General features: G+C 36.9%; 2 protein-coding genes across 3 annotated transcripts in view; one reads left to right on the top strand and one right to left on the bottom strand.

Annotated features, from left to right (window-relative positions):
* LOC145666936 (retinol dehydrogenase 12-like) overlaps positions 1 to 24,226 on the top strand; it is a 141,233-nt gene that overhangs the window by 88,378 nt on the left and 28,629 nt on the right. The window contains exon 1 of one of the 2 annotated variants that reach the window (XM_081734549.1): positions 5,422 to 5,544. The exons of the other annotated variant lie outside the window; for it this stretch is intronic. The gene's annotated coding sequence lies outside the window, so the exon portion shown is untranslated. Of the gene's footprint in view, positions 1 to 5,421; positions 5,545 to 24,226 lie in introns of those variants that run through there. 2 annotated transcript variants of the gene reach the window in all.
* The window catches only part of LOC145666935 (retinol dehydrogenase 12-like), a 311,781-nt gene that overhangs the window by 30,623 nt on the left and 256,932 nt on the right, over positions 1 to 24,226 (bottom strand). The window lies entirely within an intron of this gene.

Raw genomic sequence — 24,226 nt, forward strand, 5'->3', positions numbered from 1 at the left:
CTGTAGAAGTTGGTAACGCTGTCTCAAATTCCCACTTTTTCCCTCAACGTTGAGGAAGTCGTAAAGAAGTGGTTGAAACAAAATATAAACATTAATAAACACACATACGACGAAAAAGAAACTTTTTTCAGTACTTGAAATGACTAATTAAGCGTAATTTACTGGATATGAAAAAAAAAACGTAAGGAAGTAATAGGACTTGATATGACAAGATAATACAAAGACGTAGAAGACATGTAGGTATCTAGTAGCTACTTTCGCACGATGAAAATATTTATTCTCTTTTAAGTTTGGGACACCAAAATCAAAACAATCCAATACTCGCACCACTAAACGATACGACAGGTCAAGCTGCTTTACTATGACAAATCTGGATTAAGCTACGAAGGTATGTATCATATGTTTGAAAGATTTTCACATACTGATATGTAGGGTTACCAGACGTGTTCTTTTATGAGTACATGTACTGTTTTTCAAGGTATTCATTTTCTAACCTCTCATTTTGAAGTGGAATATTATTTTGTACTTTTTTTTTTTTTTTTTGTAATAATGTGTGACTCCTGACATGCTGAATACTTTTTCCATGTATCTGTTAACAGGAATTGGTAACATGCTGGTAATGTACACAGTGAGTATTGGATTGTTTTGATATTGGTGTCCAAGACTTATAAGAGGATAAATATTTTCATCGTGCGAAAGTAGCTACTAGATACCTACATGTCTTCTACGTCTTTGTATTATCTTGTCATATCAAGTCCTATTACTTCCTTACGTTTTTTTTTTTCATATCCAGTAAATTACGCTTAATTAGTCATTTCAAATACTGAAAAAAGTTTCTTTTTCGTCGTATGTGTGTTTATTAATGTTTATATTTTGTTTCAACCACTTCTTTACGAATTCCTCAACGTTGAGGGAAAAAGTGGGAATTTGAGACAGCGTTACCAACTTCTACAGCGAAAAATTCTCAGCTTTTACAAAATTCCGAATATCTCGGTAAGTACTTGACTTATCGACTTCAAATAAACGTGAGAATGCTTCTTATGACATAACAAATTGTCCTATAAATTTTAAACCGTAATGTACTTATGGCCTTTTTCGAGTTATTGCACCATATCCAAACTCGAATTTTGTCTTTTCAGTTATGTCAACACTGTTTAACGGACCCATCTAAACTTGGTGTCAATTGAAACCGTTCTGGCCAATAGTTAAATTATTGTGCAAAACTAGTGTGTACCTCACTCCCTGTGTGTGCAAAAGGCCTTTAAATGTGACACATATTTAACGTTATTTCTCGAGAAGTTTGCAACACTGACCTGCGGGTGGCATATCTTTCGTCTTCCTTTTTAGTGTTGAATTAAATTACAATTTAGGTCGTTCTATTTAAAAAATCATAACTTTATATTGGGTTGGGAACACTGTTCATCCAGTGATGTCAAATAATACGTCTACCAATGTGCCCCTTTGTATAGTTGCTTCGTGCAAAGTTTCGCTTCTCTCTCTTTTTTGGTTTCTCCGTCATCAAGGTTTGACATTATAAATGACGCACCCGGTATAATACCGAAATCTTGTGTAGGTTAAGAGTAGAGCTTTTGGGAAGTAAGTTTTTCTTTAAACATGTCTGTGTGAAGCTTGTTTTTCGTGACAAATTATTTATATATAAAAATGCTAGGTTTATATGTTTGTGGTCAAGAAAATGTATATGTTTGTTGAAGTCTATATGTTGAGGCCAATTCTTTTGACGATGGTATCTCGGGAACCATAAGCTCTAGAAAGATGCCATTTTCACTGACCGATTGCAAATTTTGTGTAGATTGTTCAGTTACAATTGAATATTTTAAAAAATAGCCGTTATTTCTTTTTTTAGGGTATACTTGAAGTATTGAAATTTTAAAAATAAACCATTATATCCAACGAGTTATATATTGCAACACCACATATTTGTATACAAGAGTTGTATATCTCTCAGGCGTTTGTTTCATGACCAAATGATAATGAAAAACGAAGGATAACCATTTTTCCAGTCCAAAAGGAATCCTTATTGTTTGGAGTGCTTTTCCCAATGAACATCATACATCACTGACGTTATAATTAATTGTGTGTGTAATGCATTTGTTTATTGCATACTGCATGCAAGAAGAAGAAAAAACATTGATCATACATGAATTAGAAACTCGAACTGTAAGTAGGCAGAAATCTTGCAAACGGTGCGAGATATTGAAAGAAATCTCTCCTTTATGATATCCCGTGCCAATTTTTATCAAAACGTCCTTCACTTGTACCTGTAAAGGGACATATACAGATGTTGTGAGGGATGACAAGAAGATTCATGTTCATATGTGAATGATGCGCTGTGTAGAGAGCTCAGGTTCAGCTAGTCTATATTAAAAAAAAAAAAAAGTTGTAATATGTCCATATAAAAGTCAGAAATTGAGAATACTATATGAAAGTAGAATCCATTTCGGTATTAGTGTACTAAACGAGGGAAGACTTGAGCCGAGTCAGTCCCTGCTTATGCCATTAATACTGATTAACATACATTAGCGATTTTATTACCCTACTATAGTGTTGAATAAGTGTCGAAGAGTGATCTAATTTCTTTCTTCGATTTTTCTCTATTTTTACCATTTTTACCTTCTAACGATGATAGAAGAGATCATGACATTCGTGTAAAGAAGTAAATTCGAGATTTCAGTTGATTCACATGATTTCGTGACCTCGACATGTCGAGAAACGGAATTTTGGATGTATGTCCGTCTGTCCACTTCTCAATATAAAGATGTTCGCTCGCCTAGAGTCCATACCGTTCAACGTATCGTAACTAAATTTAAAACTTATGATTCCGTAGGGATATTTTTCGAATTTTCTTCCTACCCCTAAAAAAAAAAAAGAACAGTTTATTGAACGGTAATTATCAATTCTTTTTATTTTCTCCGAAACGACTCTAAGGATTCCGTCAATGTTTCATAAACCAATATTCCGGTCGTTTTTCTAGGAATAATTCAGAAGGGATTCTTAGTTCTGAATTTCCTAGATGATATGCTCAGAAACGACAAAAACGATTTTGTTCATATTTCATTAATTGATGGTTTATTAATTATTATTATTAAGTAGTCTGCTTTTCGGCAGGTCCTGGGAGTAGGCAGTTTTCTTTAATATTAGATTTAGGCCTGGAAATGTTGCTTCTTCAGGCCTGGAAATGTTTTTCGATCCTCAGCTTCCTCTTTTAACTACCAATATTTTCTTCTGTTTCTCAAATCATCGATCATTTGTGTTCTTCTGCTTCCTATTCCTCGCTTTCCTTCCATCTTTCCTTCTATGGCGGTATGAAGAAGACAATTTCTTCGCAAGATGTGTCCAATCCAATTGGCCTTCCTATGAAGGATGCTGAGTAGAAGTCTCCTCTTCTTTCCTATCTATTTTAAAACATCTTCGTTTGTTGCTCTCTCTATCCATTGTATCTTCTCCATCTTCCTCCAACACCACATTTCGGAGCTCTCTAAATATTTCTTCTCTAGCTTCCGTAATGCCAAGTCTCTGAACCATAAACTCCAATGCTCCAGATATAACACTTGACCAACTTCTTCCTAAGTTCAATTTTGAGCCTGCTAGTTAAGAAACCTGACATGATGACATAACTCATTATGTCCTGAAATAATTTACAAGAGTAGTTAGTTCTTGGAGGTGTTTTCTTGCTTTAAAGGAAACTAAGATCATTTTGCTTATGTCATTGATAGCTCTACAATGTTACCCAAAGCACTTCTCACAAAAATGCTTGTAATGGTAGTTTCATTTTTATTACTAATATCTTCAAACAATTTTACTTCAAGTACTTTTTCGTTATCCTACTAGATGATGGAAATGAAATGAAATCTTTAAGTTTACATCCCACGGTTATGCCAGTTAGGCTAAAGGAGACGGTGATGATCAAAGATGAATGAAATGGTGGAATGAAGAAAGTGGAATTAAACGGGAGAACCCCGAGAAAACCCACGAGTACGATGTTTGTCCACCACAAAGTCCACACGGCGTGAGCTGGGATCGTACCAGAGACCCCAAGCACCGAGGGTGAACGCTCTACCACTGAGCCACCCCCCTACTAGATGATGGCTGTAATTATAAAAAATGAGTATCATCGAACGTATGCCACCTAACTTTGCGACCTAAAATATTTCCGAAATGACAAAAAACGTGGCAAATCTAATTACTTAAGAATGTACCCATGTCAGGGAGGTAAAAGTGAAAGTGAGGGTGCCTTAAAAAATCAGTGAAAAACAAATGCCCCCAGGGATTCCATCATAGGGTTCCGGAGGCCAATTTGAAAATTTTAAATGGAAATCCCCTATTTTTATTGCAGATTCGGATTTTGCGATCGAAAATACGTAAATTTTACTTGAAGTACTTTTCCGTTATCCTACTAGATGGCACTGCAATCACAAAATAGGCCTATAATATCATCGTGCATCACCTGAGGCTGAAGCTAAACATCTCGAGAAATACACTTGCAATTTATATACTTGTCCAATAATTTTAAAACATCTATTCAACTAACATAAAATAAAGTTGCCTTCATCTTCCCAAAATTTCAAATAGAAACCCTCTACTTTTATTGCAATTTCGGAGTCTGCGTTCGAAAATATGCAACTTTTACTTTCAGTACTTTTTTGTTATCCTCCCAGATAACAGATTTTTTTAAAATTCCTGGGCTTTCGGCATGTGTGGCCATGTTAGCGTGTGACGTTTGAGGGATGACGTCCTTCGGCAAGCAAACTATCCAGAGAAACGGAAGGAAGAAAGCGGCCTGGGACCTATATGTTAGGTAACACCCCGACATTTGTCTGGTATGAATGAGGAAAACCTCTTTCAGAATGACTGGCCTGAAAAAAAAAAAAAAAAACCTTTACCACTTTTTCCACCGAGTGCCCCCACCGGAAATCGAACCCGCTCGCACGATTGTAGAGGCGACTACGCTACGCGGGGCCACTTCTAGATAACACATTAATCACAATAATAATAGTATCATTGTACGTCACCTGAGGTTGATAAATGAAAAGTTAGTTCAAGAACTGGAATGCAGTGTGATGTTTGTGCTAAGACTTGCAAAAAATAAAGTTATGAACACCTTTGTAATTATATTCTTCAAGATCTGAGATTTTTCTATAAGATTGTGGATATTATGAAAGTTGATTAACGCCAGCTCTCCGTTGGGACATGAAGTTTAATTAAGCAATCGGACACAGTCTCAAAAAATTATTAAGTTATTAATTTTTTTGTCATTGTTATGTAGATGCTTATAATGACAATTAGATTTGAATATAAACCATGTTCTTTTACCTGTAAGGTAAAAGTGAAAGTAAGCACGTAAGGTTGACCGATGGATCTATTAAAGTTTAAAAGGACATTGTCATTTTGTTGTTATGATTATGTAGATGTGCATAGTTATGATTTGATTTGCAACTGCATGTAATTCAATCTGAGAAGTGAAAGTAAATGTGAACATGGAAAGTTGATCGTAGTGGAATAAATATTTGACCAGAAGACATACCGGTACGTATGTGTCACCCCTATGGCATGTTCTGTAAGTACTTCTGGTTGATTATAAATTAAGACCCAGCAACGTAGAAGCCATTAGATGTTAGTAGTACTAATCATTATTGCAGAAAACCTCCGAACACTCAAGCTCATGTATTCCACAGTGGCGGCCGATGGATTGTGGTTTCGTTTGTTGCAGTACGAACGATCGGAGACAGAAGATTGGACTCATTGACTACGAACGATCGGAGTGGACTCATTGACTAATCAGCATAACTTTAGATGCAAATGCTATGTGACATGTTAAATTAAATTCTGTTTTAAAAAAATAAAAAATGCAGAACATTTTATCCGATTAATCACCTTATTTAATTAGTAAGTTCATTCTTCTCTCTTTGATTGGAGTAAATCTGCCTACTACATGCTGGTTGAACTCTAGTATTCTCATGAGCTCCTTCGTGGCTAAGCGGTAAGCGTACGCGCTTTTAGCGTGGGAGACCTGGGTTCGATTCCAGGCGGCAGACCATGTGGTTCGGATTCCACGTTAATCAGTAGATACATGTCTCATATAGCCTCGCTGCTGAACGGGACGTTAAACTCAAAATGAACTCAACTCAACTCTAGTATTCTTATTGTCAGGTCTTTTTCGATGGAAAGCATAACCAATGGTGATAATCTTTTTTGGGACATTCAATTCCTTGAAAGTGTTAATTCTTTTTGACGTGAAAAAAAAACTTTCCTTCTTTTGCTGACGCCATAGGTACAGTTAATATTAATATCAGAAGTTTTGTGGATTCACTAAATAATTTTTCTAGATTATTCCGAACAATTCATTCTAGCAAATTCAGTCCCTGACAGTGATCCAAATTCCTCTTCCGTGTAGACTGAAGAGAGTTCGTAGCAGACATTAGTGTTATAAAAAATGTACATTAAACACGCTTTATTCATAATTTATTTAGGGAAATTTAAAATAAATTGTGGAAATGTATCTAGTGCATACAACATTACTGCCATAAGATATATAAATTTAAACCTTTTTTTTTTTTTTTTTTCGAACATTCTCCTGAATGCACTTTGCTTGTTTTTGTCTAAGCCTTAATTGCAAGTTTTTCCTCAGTTGAAAGCTGGTCAATGATTTTTGTAAGTTATTTACAGAAATCATGGTATACAATTCATTCAGAATTTGAAGGTTATTTACAGAATTAAAGCACACACAATAAAATTAAATCTAATAACTAATAACTAAAACAGCTTATACAAAAGAGGTACTTTTATATGAATTGCGAACGTCACATATTCATACATAGGGCTACCAACTGGCCGGTTTTTCACCTTCCTGGCCGGAAAAATTGCTGTTATTTTGATTAAAGCCGGTGACGGGTACAAACTTCTCACCAGCCCCTTTATGACCGTTTTTTTTTTTTCATATTTGAATCTAGTTCGAAGCAATTTAATCTAGTTCGAAGTATAGATATTGAAAAAGTAGCTGTCATTCTGTAAACCCAAAACTGTTACCTTTTACCATCTATCAACGATTAATATATTTTGTTCACCTGTTTAGATAATTTTAGATAGATGACAGGGACTGTATCAGGAAGAATTTGAAATTTACTTTCAAGGAATTTTATACATTTATTAAGAGTGGGAAAGGACTTCTTAAAGCAATTTCCTGTAATTGAAGTAGAGACTATAGGTCTTATGCAGAGTCGTTCTGACTCATGATTAGTGCCATTCTAAAGAATTCAACTAACACATGTTTCCTTCTGTAGCAGGCCTTTAGTATGTTGCTAATCATACGTCAAAACGATTCTGCATATGGCTCTATATGTTTAAAGAGTAAATTTCATTTTCCAAATTCAAAATTGTCACGTAAAGATTATTATACTTTTGTTCAGTTGTTTCGATAATTTTAAAGAAATGGTAGTTACTGGTAAATACAATCAATTTATCAATGCCGATTGATCAATTTCATTTTCTCAGTTATAGTTCAATGTATCTATTAAGTTTATTAGTGGATGTTCTAAGGACATACAGAATATATGTGCTAATGCACTTTTGTTCACTATAGTACATTTCCTTTCCATAGAGAGGTCCGAATAGAGGACAATGACATAACTCTAATAACATAACAATGTTCCAACTTTCTATAGATGGCCTTGGTTACGAATATTAATAAACGGAGCTTTTTTGCAAAACGGAAAATATAATACTATTCTTTAACATACGAGAGCTCGACATTTCTATGCGGGACACTAATTATAGTTCTGAACAAAAGATGGCAGTGAAACAAATCCCACTTGAATTAAAGTTTTCGTACAACATACTACACTAGAATGTCAATTGCAATGGGATTGTCGAAATCATAAATAATTACTTCTAATGCACACAAACATTTTGTTTGTCTCACGTACACCTAACAGAGACGTTGCTCTGTTGTACCCAAAGGTTTTTGTATTTTTTCTGCTTGAAACGGCGCACCGCAACTAAACAACTTGAAAGAACCCTTTTCTTAGTTATTTTTCTCGTGTGTGCAAGTGATAGCAGGAGCTTTGGTATCGTGAGGAAGTGGAAAATAACGGATGGCAAGATATCCCCCCCCCCACTTTAAAAAATTGAAACAATGACTAGATCATTCGTTTGTACTACGTTTGTACCGTTTGTACCGAAAATATTTTCGTTTGTACCATTTTCCTTATAGGGTTACTTCAGAGGTCGACTGGGGGGCTATCTTGGCGCCAAAATAGCCCCCCGTATCACAGCGCAAAAAATTGGAATACACCATTCGAAAATAAATCGTTTGTACCGTTTGTACCGAAAAAAGTTTTGTTTGTACCCTGATAGTTTTCGAGAAACAGGGGATGACATTTGGGGGGGCTATCTTGGCGCCAAGATAGCCCCCCCGTATCACAGCACAAAAATTTGAAATACACCATTCGAAAGCAAATCGTTTGTACCGTTTGTACCGAGAAAAGTTTTGTTTGTACCCCGATAGTTTTCGAAAAAGTGGGGATGACATTTGGGGGGACTATCTTGGCGCCAAGATAGCCCCCCCGTATCACAGCACAAAAAATTGGAATACACCATTCGAAAGCAAATCGTTTGTACCGTTTGTACCGAAAAAAGTTTTGTTTGCACCCTGATAGTTTTCGAGAAACAGGGGATGATATTTTGGGGCGGGAGGCTATCTTGGCGCCAAGATAGCCCCCCCCCCCGTATCACAGCACAAAAAATTGGAATACACCATTCGAAAGCAAATCGTTTGTACCGTTTGTACCGAGAAAAGTTTTGTTTGTACCCTGATAGTTTTCGAGAAACAGGGGATGAGATTTGTGGGCTATCTTGTACACAAGATAGGCCCCCTAATGTGTACTTTTTCCATGTCCATTAATAAGTATTATATGTTTATCCATGTGATTTGATGTGTATTTAGAATTCTGGTTGTGCATATCAAAATAAATAAACGAATTTTTCAGTAATAACTCAACGTTAGAATTGAATCGGCGAGTGGGAAAACAGTGTGAGTCCAAAATAAACCAATTTGAAGTAAAGGCAAAAATAACACTAAAGATGTATAACTACAAGTTGTAATGAAGAGCAGTGCAATTTGCAAGACCTTGCACGTTATAACAGAATGCTATAATGTCGACTGTATATTTGTGGCATTTACAAACGAAAGTTATTTTTTCAAATATCTCAAAATGCGTTTTGTGAACTAGTAGTGGTTTTCCACTCACCGATTCAATTAAATTTTCTCTATTTCTGCCCTTTTCCTTAAGTAAATACGTATTATTCAGCAATGGCGTATTTGCTTTCTATTTTCTATGAAAGCGGCAAACTTCTCGAGCCGTTAATGTGACAGATATAAACAGCTAATTTTTTCAGTTGGTGTAAAGCTGAAACGTGGAAGGACGCAGTTTAGGTGAGCAAATATTTCATTTTTTTAGTTTTCTTTCTTTAAGATTATTTCTGTTATTCCAGTTTCTTTCTGAATTTGTACAAACTTCGTTATTCTTTTTACGGTATTTATTTACGGAAAAGGGCACAAATAGAGAAAATTTAATTGAATTGTTGAGCGGAAAAACACTACCAGTACACAAAACGCATTTTGAGATATTTGAAGAAAGAACTTTCGTTTGTTAATGCCACAAATGTACAGTCGACATTATAGCATTCTGTTATAACGTGCGAGGTCTTCCAAATTAAACTGCTCTTCATTACAACTTGTAGTTCAACATCTTTAGTGTTATTTTCGCCTTTAACTCAAAATGGCTTATTTTGAACTCACACTGTTTTCCCACTCGCCGATTCAATTTTAACGTTGCGTTATTCCCAACAAGTCCTTTTTTTGTTTGGGTATATACAACAAGAGTTCTAAATACACATAAATTCACATCAATAGACACACAATACTTATTAATGGGCATGGAAAAAGTACATATTAGGGGGCATATCTTGCGTACAAGAAAGCCTCCCAAATGCGCTCCACTCCTTCTTAAAAGTTATCAGGCTGTGAACAAAACATTTCTCGGTACAAACGGTACAAACGATTTCCTTCCGATTGGTGTATTCCAATTTTTTGTGCTGTGATACGGGGAGCTATCTTGGCGACAAGATAGACTCCCGCCCAAAAATATCATCCCCGGTTTCACGAAAACTATCAGGGTACAAACAAAACTTCTTTCGGTACAAACGGTACAAACGATTTGCTTTCGAATGGTGTATTTCAAATTTTGTTCTGTGATACGGGGGGCTATGTTGGCGCCAAGATAGCCCCCCTCCCCAAATATCATTCCCTGTTTTTCGAAAACTATCAGAGTACAAACAAAACTTTTCTCGGTACAAACGGTACAAACGATTTGCTTTCGAATGGTGTATTCCAATTTTTTGTGCTGTGATACGGGGGAGCTATCTTGGCGCCAAGATAACCTCCCGCCCCAAAATATCATCCCCTGTTTCTCGAAAACTATCAGGGTACAAACAAAATATTTTTCGGTACAAACGGTACAAACGATTTGTTTTCGAATGGTGTATTCAAGTTTTTTGTGCTCTGATACGGGGGGGGGGCTATCTTGGCGCCAAGATAGCCCTTCGCCCAGAATATCATCCACTGTTTTTCGAAAACTATCAGAGTACAAACAAAAATTTTTTCGGTACAAACGGTACAAACGATTTGCTTTCGAATGGTGTATTCCAATTTTTTGTGCTGTGATACGGGTGGGCTATCTTGGCGCCAAGATAGCCTCCCGCCCAAAAATTTCGTTCCCTGTTTCTCGAAAACTATCAGAGTAAAAAACAAAACTTTTCTCGGTACAAACGGTACAAACGATTTCATTTCGATTGGTGTATTCCAATTTTTTGTGCTGTGATACGGGGGGGCTAACTTGGCACCAAGATAGCCTCCCGCTCAGAATATCATCCCCTGTTTTTCGCAAACTATCAGAGTACAAACAAAACTTTTCTCGGTACAAACGGTACAAACGATTTGCTTTCGAATGGTGTATTCCAATTTTTTGTGCTGTGATAGAGAGGAGGTATCTTGGCGCCAAGATAACCTCCCGCCCAGAATATCATCCCCTGCTACTCGAAAACTATCAGGGTACAAGGTAAACTTTTCTCGATACAAACGGTACAACGATTTGCTTTCGAATGGTGTATTTCAAATTTTTGTTCTGTGATACGGGGGGCTACGTTGGCGCCAAGATAGCCTCCCGCCCCAAAATATCATCCCCTGTTTCTCGAAAACTATCAGGGTACAAACAAAATATTTTTCGGTATAAACGGTACAAACGATTTGTTTTCGAATGGTATATTCAAGTTTTTTGTGCTGTGATACGGGGGGGGGGCTATCTTGGCGCCAAGATAGCCCTTCGCCCAGAATATCATCCACTGTTTTTCGCAAACTATCAGAGTACAAACAAAACTTTTCTCGGTACAAACGGTACAAACGATTTGCTTTCGAATGGTGTATTCCAATTTTTTGTGCTGTGATAGAGAGGAGGTATCTTGGCGCCAAGATAACCTCCCGCCCAGAATATCATCCCCTGCTACTCGAAAACAATCAGGGTACAAGGTAAACTTTTCTCGATACAAACGGCACAACGATTTGCTTTCGAATGGTGTATTTCAAATTTTTGTTCTGTGATACGGGGGGCTACGTTGGCGCCAAGATAGCCTCCCGCCCCAAAATATCACCCCTGTTTCTCGAAAACTATCAGGGTACAAACAAAATATTTTTCGGTATAAACGGTACAAACGATTTGTTTTCGAATGGTGTATTCAAGTTTTTTGTGCTGTGATACGGGGGGGGGGGCTATCTTGGCGCCAAGATAGCCCTTCGCCCAGAATATCATCCACTGTTTTTCGAAAACTATCAGAGTACAAACAAAAATTTTTTCGGTACAAACGGTACAAACGATTTGCTTTCGAATGGTGTATTCCAATTTTTTGTGCTGTGATACGGGTGGGCTATCTTGGCGCCAAGATAGCCTCCTGCCCAAAAATTTCATTCCCTGTTTCTCGAAAACTATCAGAGTAAAAAACAAAACTTTTCTCGGTACAAACGGTACAAACGATTTGATTTCGATTGGTGTATTCCAATTTTTTGTGCTGTGATACGGGGGGGCTAACTTGGCACCAAGATAGCCCCCCACCCAGAATATCATCCCGTGTTTTTCGAAAACTATCAGAGTACAAACAAAACTTTTCTCGGTACAAACGGTACAACGATTTGCTTTCGAATGGTGTATTCAAGTTTTTTGTGCTGTGATACGGGGGGGCTATCTTGGCGCCAAGATAGCCCCCCACCCAGAATATAATCCTCTGTTTTTCGAAAACTATCAGAGTACAAACAAAACTTTTCTCGGTACAAACGGTACAAACGATTTGCTTTCGAATGGTGTATTCCAATTTTTTGTGCTGTGATACGGGGGGGCTATCTTGGCGCCAAGATAGCCTCCCGCCCAGAATATCATCCCCTGTTTTTCGAAAACTATCAGAGTACAAGCAAAACTTTTCTCGGTACAAACCGTACAACGATTTGCTTTCGAATGGTGTATTCAAATTTTTTGTGCTGTGATACGGGGGGGCTATCTTGGCGCCAAGATAGCCCCCCACCCAGAATATAATCCCCTGTTTTTCGAAAACTATTAGAGTACAAACAAAACTTTTCTCGGTACAAACGGTACAAACGATTTGCTTTCGAATGGTGTATTCCAATTTTTTGTGCTGTGATACGGGAGGGCTATCTTGGCGCCAAGATAGCCCCCCACCCAGTATATAATCCCCTGTTTTTCGAAAACTATAAGAGTACAAACAAAACTTTTCTCGGTACAAATAGAGATGTGGGTCGGGTAAATACCCAGTGGGTAGGTAAATGAAAAATGGGTATTTACCCGGGTATTTACCCCTTTTGTATTTACCTACCCAAAAAATGGGTATTTTCCGGAAGTTCAATTATTTTAAAGTTTTAAGAATTGTTAACCATACCAGTTACCTTTTCTAATATTTTGGGGTCTGTCGAGCGTGTTTTCTCATTCATTCACTATAAATATGCAAAATAATAAGCAATTGACCCCGTTCATGTGCAGTGCGGGTTTGCAGGCAATTTTGACCATGGCCCACCTGCGATACAATTTTGAATATTATATGTTATTCTAGGTTACAATGTCATCTAAAACCTATTTTTTTAAATATATTTTTCTCGAAGAACTTCATAGGTAAAGAGATCAAAATATTGAATCGTGTGTTTTGAAAGGGGGAAATGGTGAGGATGAGCTGTTACAATTTTCAGACGAAACCCTCGTGTACACCTATACAGGCATCTAAGTTTGAACAACATCGATCAAGTCAATCTTGAGAAATAATTAACTTTTCCGACTTTACGTCATTGCTCACGAACAAGTCAGAGTTGAAACATAAGAAATTACTGTAATGTCTCCTGGGGGTACCTACATTACCACCCTCTTGTCTCAAGATTGATCTCGGGCTACTACACTTATCCACCTATGCCCTTTCTTCACCAAGGTGTGAACGGCTTTTAAATTTGGATTAGTTTCGCCAAGACTTAAACAATTAAGAAATCGTAGTATGACTTCATGCCTTAGGTTGTCCAAACATAGAAATCGTAAATAAACCTTCTTTGTTAAATCCTTGAGTGGGAGACAGCCCCAGTTTTAAATGTAAAGTCTGCAATACGCCGCCGATTCTCAAGAACCCTATCAAGTTATTGTGTATTTTCATTTGAGATCACATGTTTTGAGACTTCTTCAATCCAAAAATTTTGAAATTTTAAAATTCTCAGAAATGTTTCACAGACAACTCAGACAACCGTCGTACGAATAAAAGATAAACGAAAGCTGGATCATGTATCTAAAGCAGCGTTTCCCAACCGGTGTGCCGCGAATGGGTCGCTGGTGCGCCGCAAGGAAATCGAAACAAAATAATTAATTCTATAGCAATCAAATTACAGGACATAGAGAAAAAGGTATATTTGTATTTCACATTACTACTATGAATCTAAAATTTAAAGTTTCATACTGTGTTACTTTTCTGTAGAACATTTTTAATTTTCTGTAGAACATTTTTCTGTACATTTCTAATTTTGAAAAAAAAAAGTATTTGTTATCATTGTTATGACCATTATTGCTTCTTTATTGTTGCAGACTATTTCGTAACTTGAAATTTTAAAATATTATTCAATCCTTCCGGCAAAGTAAACACACATACGAATTACCTATATTTGTGTTTTAAAAGTGAAAGAGATTCGTTTGTTCGTTCGTTATTTAGTAATCCTCCTTCTTAATGAAAGGTTGGATACAGTTTGCGAAAAAGAAAGCTTAGTTTTAAAAACCTGAGTCCAATATTTCATTGCAATTGTTTTCTATTTTTAAATTAGAATGAAAAATAAGCATAATGATTTACCACGGGGGAAAAAACAGTGGTCGAGCTTTCTTCTCTGTGACAAGAATGTCAGTAATCAGAAAAAAATACTACAGTATTTTATATTTTGAAGTAATAATAATAATAATAATAATAATAATAATAATAATAATAATAATAATAATAATAATAATAATAATAATAATAATAATAATAATAATAATATGCGTGCCGCGAGAATTCAAATTACCCTGAAGTGTGCCGCAAGTTGAAAAAGGTTGGGGAACGCTGATCTAAAGCATTACATATCAGAGGCTACAACTAATTGAATAGATGACCAAAATTATCAAAATCTTTCCGAGTCGAACATTATAGATTCAAGTTAATCATGAAAAGATGGTATCATATGTCTACTAGTTTCAGACTTAAAAGAACATTTTGGAGTAATTTTAATGAAAAGAGAAAGTGAGTTTGATATAGTAGGTATAATCGCAATTATTATACGAAAAATACATCAATTTCCATAAAATATACAGGCTTTTTTTCACTTTTTATGGCTTCTTAGGTTCAACGTTACTATTTCGGATTTTTGATAGAATCTTAATATTGATGTTTCTTAAAACAAATGCCGACGTATGGAACCGTAATGAAGTCTTACAGGAAGATTGCCAAAGCGATCTTCGTTAGTGGATGTTCCCTGTCACTTGTTGATCACCCTTTGTGAATTGAATTTTTTAAAAAGAAAATTCGTTCTTCGTATTCTCTCACACTAAAGTATCGCCTGGCTATGAGTTACTGGAATGCTCAACACAGCCAAATACAAGAGGAGTTAAAATGAAGTTAGAGGAATCAAGAAACCTATATTTACTGTGTGACGGTTAGAGTAACTTAAGAAATGAAACTATCAGTTATTTCGTCATTTTAAAGTCTGAAACTGTTTTTGTTGATTTCGCGTTGTCGAAAGAAAATAAACACGATGCACATTACTTGTCTGAAGAGATAATGAATGTTCTGTAACAACATAACCCTGAAAAATTTTTAATAATCATAGAAGACAACTCGTCCAACACGAGAGCAGCTTTTAAATTAGTAAAACAGAAGTATCCTAGTATAGTATCTTTGGGTTGTCTTGTTCATCTTCATTTGCTTTGTCCTGACATCATCGGATGTCCATCGGTAAAGACATTACTGGGAAGTGTAATTATGTTGTTAAAATAATCAAACATAGCCATCACCTGCAAGCACTATTTACACAAAACTCAATGGAGAAAAGGGTTACAATTTCGTTAAAGTTGCCTGTAAAAACAAGATGGGGAAACCATTTACAATGCCTCCAAAGTGTGCTTGTCAATAAAACCGGGCTTTAGACGCTCGCGTGAGTGAGGAATCGTCATTACTTTCAGAAATCAAGAAAATACTTCTTGATTATGTATTCTGAATTTGTATTGAAAACCTTGTAGCCATTTTGAAACATATAGTGGATTTGATTAATTGCTTAGAGTAAAATGAGTATCAGATAGACACTTTGCACTCAAAATTCCAGAGCCTTCATCTAACTCTGACAGAACAGTTACCATCATCAATCCTTTCGAAAATAGAATAGCAATCAATGATGGAAAAATTTAAACAAAAATGTGAACCCGGCTTGAGTGCAATTCATCTGGCTGCAGATCTTCTCAATCCCACTTTTCACGGCTGCAAATTGACCGCTGAAGAATTGCTGGATGGAGTAAACTTCGTTTGTGAAGTTGGAAAACAAATGGGATTGAATTTTGTTTTACTGAGATCACATTTGACTGATTATAGGGACAGCAAAGGAAATTGGGAAGGATATTTTTGTGGGACGGAGTGGAACAAATGAGCTCACTACTTTGGTGGAGAGGGTTTCGAGACATCACTGAATTAGCTGATGTCGCCATTCGAATCCTTTGTGCTCCAGTTACATCTGCTGGCACAGAAAGAACTCTCTCTACATTTAGTAAAACAATAAATCGTTTATCATTGGAGAGGACAGGAAAACTAACATATCCTTCTTATAACTGGAAGCTTTTAAATAAGAGATTGTCTGAAGTTTTGCGGAGGCAGCACTCAGGTCCAGGATCACCAAGGAACAAGTAACCAGCTGTTGCCATGGAACACAACAAAACACCAGAGACATTGGAAGAGGATACAGAGAAATGGGTGACAGAAGGAAATGAAGAAGCGAGTAATAGTGATGTTGATATTGAAGAATTATGTGATGATTCCGACTTTGATCTTACGGTTGATTCTGACTATGACGGTAAAATTTATGGTTGTTTTATAGTGCTCCAAATATGGTAGAGGTTAATTGCTGTTCTATATTGAATAATTTAAAGTATAAATATTACTGAGTTACTATACAGCTTAATGTTGTTTATAACATTAATATTTTAAATAGGCTATTCCAACAATTTTTTTCACAAACCATTATTCTTAGTCTTAAACACTTCTAAAAATCACGAATTAGTTATTTAAGTGATTTACGAGATCTTATTTTATGGATAATTTTCTTTCAACGGCATATTTAGTGAATAATTTAATCGACCAATTTATTAAATTTAATTACCTTGATCATTCTGCAACTTTCGTAATCGGTAAATGTGTAATTTTTAAGTTTCTAAGTATTTTCAAGGTTATTAGTTACTAAAGTCGAGTTTCTTTACTATGATATAACTATATCAACAACTTCGTTGTTACAGTAGTTTCTTAAACAGATTAATTTATTAATTACGTAAACCAGGTGTGAAACTTAAACTTATTGATCCAATTCTTTGCATACTCTACCATTCAGTACATCTCAGTCTATAATACCAAAAATAACATAATTTTGCGTGAAGAAAGTAACCAGCCATATCTGTAATATCAATTCAGTTTTTTAATTATTAAAAAGGTTGTTTTCATCATTACTATTCAAAAAAATTAAGGTAATGTTAACAATATATAAGTATAATAAAATTGTTGTAAACTTTAGATCTTTAAAATAGGAAAGCAATTATTAATAATTCATTTTCCGCCATTAATAAATTTATTAAACCAAAAGAAAACTGGTTTCTTTAGTAATAGAGATCCTGCTGTTACTTAAATACTTTAGATAGTGTGTTCATCGGTGATTTGAAAAACTGGAGAATGTATTGTAAGTTAAAAGAAGATGAGCCAGATTGAGAAAAATGGAGAAAGTTTCATGAGAGGCGAACCTAAGGAAGAATTTAAATTCCATGTCATTAATACCAGGAGCTGCTGGCAGGCAGAAAATTTAATAATAGTGTATGACTGGTTTGGTGACAACTGACTTCACTTTCTTTAGTCATCGTTACGTTCTGTCATAAATTTTAAATTTTCGTGTTGGTTTGATCCACTACCAAATTCTACCGCGTAGTTGATCGGACTCCTCAGGGGCACACCATAGTAAGAATTCACAGGGTAGAATGGATAATTATTTTCCGCCAAGGGTAATAGAAGGAAATTTAGTGTAAGTAGAAAGAAAATTATGGTGAGTAGGTAGGAAATCCGACTTTATTACCTAATAAATACCAAATTCATTCTTTAATTACCAGCAAAAATGATTAATTAGATAGTTATTTAGTGCTCCTGTTGCAGGTGATACAAATAACCAGGCCTATATTTTTCATTGACAATAATAAAATCCATTTATTGCTAATTGAAACATAAAATACCCACTAAAATGCCCATTTTGGGTAAATACCCGGGTATTTACCCAGGGTATTTACCCGTTGAAATAAATACCCAGGTATTTTACATCCCTAGGTACAAACGGTACAAACGATTTGCTTTCGAATGGTGTATTCCAATTTTTTGTGCTGTGATACGGGGGGGCTATCTTGGCGCCAAGATAGCCTCCCGCCCAGAATATCATCCGCTGTTTTTCGAGAACTATCAGAGTACAAACAAAACTTTTCTCGGTACAAACGGTACAAACGATTTGCTTTCGAATGGTGTATTCCAATTTTTTGTGCTGTGATACGGGGGGGCTATCTTGGCGCCAAGATAGCCCCCCGACCAGAATATCATCCCGTGTTTCTCGAAAACTATCAGGGTACAAACAAACCTTTTCTCGGTACAAACGGTACAAACGATTTGCTTTCGAATGGTGTATTCCAATTTTTTGTGCTGTGATACGGGGGGGCTATCTTGGCGCCAAGATAGCCTCCCGCCCAGAATATCATCCGCTGTTTTTCGAGAACTATCAGAGTACCAACAAAACTTTTCTCGGTACAAACGGTACAAACGATTTGCTTTCGAATGGTGTATTCCAATTTTTTGTGCTGTGATACGGGGGGGCTATCTTGGCGCCAAGATAGCCCCCTCAAATGTCATCCCCTGTTTCTCGAAAACTATCAGAGTACAAACAAAACGTTTTTCGGTACAAACAGTACAAACGATTTGCTTTCGAATGGTGTATTCCAATTTTTTGTGCTGTGATACGGGGGGCTATCTTGGCGCCAAGATAGCCTCCCGCCCAGAATATCATCCGCTGTTTTTCGAGAACTATCAGAGTACAAACAAAACTTTTCTCGGTACAAACGGTACAAACGATTTGCTTTCGAATGGTGTATTCCAATTTTTTGTGCTGTGATACGGGGGGGGGGCTATCTTGGCGCCAAGATAGCCCCCCGACCAGAATATCATCCCGTGTTTCTCGAAAACTATCAGGGTACAAACAAAACTTTTCTCGGTACAAACGGTACAAACGATTTGCTTTCGAATGGTGTATTCCAATTTTTTGTAGTGTGATACGGGGGGGCTATCTTGGCGCCAAGATAGCCTCCCGCCCAGAATATCATCCGCTGTTTTTCGAGAACTATCAGAGTACAAACAAAACTTTTCTCGGTACAAACGGTACAAACGATTTGCTTTCGAATGGTGTATTCCAATTTTTTGTGCTGTGATACGGGGGGGCTATCTTGGCGCCAAGATAGCCTCCCGCCCAGAATATCATCCGCTGTTTTTCGAGAAGTATCAGAGTACAAACAAAACTTTTCTCGGTACAAACGGTACAAACGATTTGCTTTCGAATGGTGTATTCAAATTTTTTGTGCTGTGATACGGGGGGGCTATCTTGGCGCCAAGATAGCCTCCCGCCCAGAATATCATCCGCTGTTTTTCGAGAACTATCAGAGTACAAACAAAACTTTTCTCGGCACAAACGGTACAAACGATTTGCTTTCGAATGGTGTTTTCCAATTTTTTTGTGCTGTGATACGGGGGGCTATCTTGGCGCGAAGATAGCCACCCGACCAGAATATCACCCCCTGTTTTTCGAAAACTATCAGAGTACATACAAAACTTTTTTGGGTACAAACGGTACAAACGATTTGCTTTCGAATGGTGTATTCCAATTTTTTGTGCTGTGATACTGGGGTGCTATTTTGGCGCCAAGGTAGCCCCCCAGTTGACCTCTCAAGTAATCCTATAAGGAAAATGGTACAAACGAAAGTATTTTCGGTACAAACGGTACAAACGTAGTACAAACGAATGACCTAGTCATTGTTTCAATTTCCAAAGTTGGGGGGCTATCTTTCTTACGTTGGAAAATGCTTGTGTGTAGACTGTGAAAGAAGTTCGACAGTTCTGTAGTAGAATGCCGTTTCAATACACCCACGCTAAATATTTAGATATGATGTACGTGTACGGGTTTTGTGATGGTAATGCCAAAGGTGCGGTAGAAGAATAGCAGCGAAGATTTCCTCGCCGCAGAGTCCCTAGTGCAGGGGTCTTTATACACATGTATAGCAAACTGAGGAAACTGGGGAGCTTCCTAGCGTAAAGCTAACATCTGAACGAGCCTCAAAATACACTTCTAAAGAAGATAACAACGTTATTGAGGCTATACAGCGGAGCCCAATCACCAGCGTTAGGAGACTTTCTAATCAACTTGAACTTCCACGTACGTATATACACTCATGTCCAAAATGATTGTCGCATATCTATAACTGTCTTCTCGTAAGAATATAATTTGATAATGATTTTGCAGGGTACTTTTAATACTGATAATATGTGTATAATTGGGAAATGTATATTTCAGGTAAATTTCATAGGAAAAGAAATATAAATACGAAAATTAGAATGAGTAAAACAAAATGTTACTAAATGGACCAGAAAATTTAATTTTCGTTTTGTTGTTCTTATTTACTGCTCTTTTGACATGAAATTTGCCACATACATGTCTTTGCCGATAATACACATACTAACATTATAAGAAATACTGGGCGAATTCGTTATCAAATTATATTCCTACAACAACATATTTATAGACATGCGACAATAATTTTGGACATGAGTGTACATGATGTACTGCGAGGAGGAGAGTTTTATCCATTTCGTGTCCAAAGAGTGCAACATCTCCACCCAGGAGACAGTGTGCTGCGTGTTGGTTTCTCCCAATGGGTGCAGGAGCATCTTAGTCTTTTGCCATTCGTCTTGTTTACAGAAGAGGCCACTTTCACCAGGAATGGGATAAAGAACACCCGCAACTGGCATCGTTGGAGTGACGAAAATCCTAGGGCAACCATAGTAAGTCAATATCAGGAACGATTTTCTGTAAATATTTGAGCGGGATTTATCAGATCATTGGTTCCTTTTTTGGCCCAGCGTTTGACAGGTGAATATTATTTGCATTTTCTACGCAATGAATTACCAGTACTACTGGAAGACGTGACTCTTCAAACTCGGGTGTCTATGTATTTCCAGCACAACGGGTCTCTCTCTTATGCAACACAAGCTGTATGTCAATATCTGGATTCCAAGTTTCCTTATCGGTGGATGGCTTTCGGAGGATGGAGGTCGACTATTTACTGGGCGTCCCGCTCCCCGGATCTTCAAGCTTTGGATTTTTGCTTATAGGGGTGGCTGAAGGACGTTGTATACAGACGAAAGACCAACTCACGCGAAGAGTTAATTGTCACGCCAACTCACGCGAAAATGAACCATTGTATATATTGAAAAGAGGTATAGAAACTGGTTGGGACATTGGCTAAGAAAGAACTGTATCATGACGGACGTGCAAGAGGGTATGTGGCACGAAAGAGAAGGAAGGGTGAAGGAGATTATAATTCATGGATGATATCGAAACAGAAAAATCTTACGTGAAGACGAAGAAGTTAGCGGAAGACTCTGGAACATGGAGTTTCTTAGTTGCAGCAACTGACCTCCAAATAATGTCAGAATACCTATCAAGAGAATCGAAGCAACTGAAAGTGATAATGAGTACCTATCTCTAAAAATGCTTTCTTTTGGCCAGTTACAAACATCTAGATATTTTTCTTTATGTTACATTACTTATTGTTTTTAAAAATGTTATATATAATGAAAAGAGATAGTGTACATAAACTTATACAGGCAACGTTGAAACATTTTACTGGTGAATGGACGAAAGGATTTTAGAAACCTGATAACCCTTGCTGCGGTCCTCAAGCTATGACGAGAGTAATTATACGTAAATCACAGTCTGTAGAGCTCCCAGAAACAGTTGTCGTCATCTTCGTGGTGTCCACAGAACGTGCCAATGGTATATCTTTGGTTTTCCTTGGAGGCAGTGATGATTTTGGAATGACTAAAGCGAGAAAGCATAAGAATCCATGCACAGAGTGTTTGTCCACTACAAAACCCACTTTGTAGAAATTGGGATCGAATGAGGGAGCCCACATGGCAGAGGTGACTCCATGGTGGCCTCCTGGCACATTGCCTCTGCACATCATTGGAGGCAGACGTTAGCACAGCAGATGTCCCTCTCTGCCAGCGGGAAGTGCCGGAAAAGCAGGATTGTATGGATTACCCTGACAGACGGCAATCTTAGGTTAAATCGAAAAGGTGCTCACTGGCTCATGCTCGGCGATTACGTGGGTTATGCGCGGCGCACACACAAGATTTTTAGTTTGATAGAAACAAAATAAAACAAATATTTCTCACTTACCATTATCAAAAAATAATAAGCAGTTAAAACATTAAAATGGAAGTTAAAATTTCTAACTTCTAAAACATAATTGTTTGTTCCAAATGTGTTTGTGCAAAGGCAACCAAGCAACACGCTTAAGTTGGTCATTTTGTAATTTATGTTCACAATAAAATCGTTGCAGAGTTCTTTCTGCAATACCATCAAAATTATTTGCTTTTTTCAAGATTTGTTCATTTTAATTTGTATGAATATGATACTTTCGTCTAGTAGGCCTAATGTGTTGATAATATCATTGCTTCTTGCAATCATTGTGCATCATGTAGGTTGTTTAAAGCATACACATAATGTCAATATTATATATGTTAAGAATATTCATTATTTGCTGTGGACCCTGATTTGAACTCGTTTCTCTTGCGTTTAAGTCAGCCGTGTTACAAACTAAGCTAGGGCAGCCCCAATTTATTCTTATAGTACCGGAATATTTTCCTCTATCACAGCAAAGTTCTTTATGATAGTGTTCATGAAAGATTTTAACTAAAAGGAAATCAATCAAAAAATATCGAGACTTCCCTGAAAATATAACACGTCCCGCCATTGATATGCATCCACAGAAATTTTGGAAAGTCGTCACCGTTCCGCTGGCTTAGTGGTAGAGCACTTACCTCAGGTGCATGCGATCCCTGCTTCGATCTCCGGCCAAGTAAGTTTGTGGAGTACGACAGTGCGTCCATGGATTTTCTCGGGGCACATCCATTTCCGTCCACTTTCTCATTCCACCAATTTTTCTATCACTCACTTGCTTTAGCCTAAAAGGGTATAATGGTGGGACGTTAAACTGAAATATTTCTTTCCACTTCACTTCAGAAACAATCGACTATTAGAACTGGATGTACTTTGCTGCATTCCTTTCCCAGTACTATTCCTGCAACCTGCTCATCACCAAAAACGTCTTTGGTGATATCAGGAGGGACTCGGAGTAATGGCTGCGTGATTTTCGCAATCACCATGTTTTTCAAATGATAAGCGGCATGACCTTGAGTTGGCTTCACGCGGCGTCCAATTGGCTTTGAGTGGTGTTGACAATTCGCGACAAGTAGTTTTGCACGCTGACTTCTCGCGCTACTGCGAATCTTGACAATACCAGAGGTGCTTATTAGAAATATTGTACTAGCACATTAACTGCTCACTTTACCAAGTAGAGAAAAGAATTACGAACACATACGTGAAAACTACATCTTTTTATGACAACTGGTTGTCATGTTACACACTTTTAAAGGTTTCCATATAAAACAATTAGTAAAACGAACGTTCAGTCCCACGTCTAATTTCCAGTGGATTTTTCTTCGATTTGGAACTGGAACTCAACTTTTATTACAGGAGAATCAGGGATGTAATCAGCAGGTTGTTCTAAGGGAACATTACTTTCAGGGGAAGGAAAGCTTTTCACACATTAAAAACAGAACAAATGACCTCTTTCAGAATATGAAAGCATTTTAACTCACCATGTATACTATACACATATTATGTTTTCACGATGCTACCTTATCAAAAGACGGATCTTGACAGTACTAAAGTTGAAAACCGTATTGTATGACATAAATGAATAAGCTATTCATAAGAAAACAAATGCTGTTTATAGCAGTCTGTTTATCTGACTTTGTGTTCATGTAGGTTAAAATACTAAAGGGAAAAAACTCGAAAAAATATCAACTCAGATATTATTATTCAATAATATAGTAGCGAGTTCACAGTGCCCCAGTTAGGGAAATGAGAATATAAAGCATATGATTAATTTTAGTTGTTTCAATTAGGTATAGAATCCGTATTGATGATGTTTGCTTTTTCTTTAATTTTCATATTTCACTATAAACGTCCCTCATTTGCATT

This window comes from Thermobia domestica, chromosome 12 (assembly GCF_964235325.1).
Source record: "Thermobia domestica chromosome 12, izTheDome1.hap1.1, whole genome shotgun sequence".
NCBI classification, from domain to species: domain Eukaryota; kingdom Metazoa; phylum Arthropoda; class Insecta; order Zygentoma; family Lepismatidae; genus Thermobia; species Thermobia domestica.